Here is a 472-nt window from a genome sequence, read left to right on the forward strand (position 1 = left end):
CCCTGCCCCTGCTCAGCCTCATTCCCATTGGTTGGTTTGTGTTTCCCTGCGCGGGCAGAAGGACCCTTGGTCCGGTGACTGGAACAGTTCCTCGGCAGAGCTCCGGCCATGCGGCTGGAGAAATAAACATCTCTGAAACAGCTATCAAGAATCTGTCTGTCCATCTATATTTCCTTTCCACGGGACGCCTGGTTTGGTATATGCGTGTTGCAGGATCCCCACTGCAACAGGGGTTCATCAGTGCCGAAATTACTGCGCGCTTGGCAGGGTTTGTTCACGCTGCTGATAGAGTTTACATGTCACAGCAGAGCTGGCTCGTCCGATTCGGAGGCATGTGACAGAGAGATATCGGAAAACCCCCCCCGGCTCCACAGGCGGGGGATGCTGCGGAGCCTGCACCGGGTCATGATGCGCTGCCGCGGGACCCCTCAGCCCCCGAGGACACCCCGCCGGCCGGGCAACTGGCCGGGGG

This window comes from Corvus brachyrhynchos, unplaced genomic scaffold (genome assembly GCF_000691975.1).
Source record: "Corvus brachyrhynchos isolate BGI_N302 unplaced genomic scaffold, ASM69197v1 scaffold1002, whole genome shotgun sequence".
NCBI classification, from domain to species: Eukaryota; Metazoa; Chordata; class Aves; order Passeriformes; family Corvidae; genus Corvus; species Corvus brachyrhynchos.